The sequence below is a fragment of the Nanorana parkeri genome, unplaced genomic scaffold, assembly GCF_000935625.1.
Source record: "Nanorana parkeri isolate BGI_ZX_2015 unplaced genomic scaffold, ASM93562v1 scaffold7852, whole genome shotgun sequence".
NCBI lineage: Eukaryota > Metazoa > Chordata > Amphibia > Anura > Dicroglossidae > Nanorana > Nanorana parkeri.
In genome coordinates, this window is record NW_017313930.1 from 1,490 (window position 1) to 2,824 (window position 1,335).

A 1,335-nucleotide genomic window follows, 5' to 3' on the forward strand; every position below is an offset into this window, starting at 1 on the left:
CTAACACCACGCTGTCCGCCCCTGGACACCGGGCATGACACTGTAAGCAGTGACCTCCGCTGGGCAAATTGTCTCCTTCGATAGCTCAGCTGGTAGAGCGGAGGACTGTAGAGGAATGCCGTGCAGGGATCCTTAGGTCGCTGGTTCAATTCCGGCTCGAAGGAAGTTTTTAGCGTCTTCTAAATCAGGGATAATAGGCCTAACTGGTGTATGTGGAACTTTCAATCTGAAACCAGAATAGGTGTCCAACACAAAGCACCTCCCCCGTCTTCTATTATAAACGTTAGATTTGGTTTCTATGGATACGAGACATTCATAATGAAGAATCAGACACATAACACATCGATCAGACAAATCGCCTGATGTAGATATACGCTGGTACATGGAAGGTCATCTATAGATAATATAACTGCATTGTACAGTCGCTGGGCGTAGACAACCATAACATTATCGGAGTCAAATAAAACAAAGACTAACGAGAAGTGTCAATCAGAAGCCAGCATCCAGTGTCACACCCGGGAGGGACATGTTATCGGCTCTCCAGGTTCGTGCATGTAGGAGCCGATCCTTCCATTCAGAGTAGAATTGTGATTGTGCATTCAGTGTGAAAGCTATTACCCGCTCAGGTGTACCCTTGCCATGGTTACCTGTAGTGTCGGTGCATATGGCATTTTCCACCTGGAGGCAATAAGCTGACGGGCCGTAAATAGGAAGTGGATGTGAGAGGGACTGACCCATCACTGGGGCTGGGGGAGGAGCCTCCTTCCTACTGACTATGGACCCAGAACTGTGGAGACCCCCCCTCAGACCTCTGGGGGGATACAAGGAACCATTAACCCAGATTTGTGTGTGGAGTTTATATGCCGCATCTTTCCTATTACCCATTATAGGTGCCGGGTGTGACTCCAGCAACACACGAGGGGTAACTCCGCACTCAGACTCCCAAAATGGATGTGTTACAGTTTATTGGTCCCTTTGTTGTATTGTGTTGATGATTGGATTAAGATAGCTGACTCCGGGTGTAGGTGACTCCGGGTGTTGGTGACTCCGGGTGTAGGTGACTCCGGATGTAGAGGACTCCGGGTGTAGAGGACTCGGGTGTAGAAGACTCCGGGTGTAGAGGACTCCGGGTGTAGAGGACTCCGGGTGTAGAGGACTCCGGGTGTAGATGACTCCGGGTGTAGGAGACTCCGGGGGTAGGTGACTCCGGGTGTAGGTGACTCCGGGTGTAGGTGACTCCGGGGTAGGTGACTCTAGGTGTAGGTGACTCTAGGTGTGGGTGACTCTGGGTGTGGGTGACTCCGGGTGTAGAGGACTCCGGGTGTAGAGGACTCC

General features: G+C 51.2%; 1 non-coding gene across 1 annotated transcript; it reads left to right on the forward strand.

Moving 5' to 3' along the window:
* The first annotated feature begins 74 nt into the window (after nucleotides 1–74).
* Nucleotides 75–164, forward strand: TRNAY-GUA. The gene is given in 2 exon segments: nucleotides 75–111; nucleotides 129–164. It is a non-coding gene; the product is annotated as a tRNA-Tyr (tRNA).
* Nucleotides 165–1,335: the final 1,171 nt, after the last annotated feature.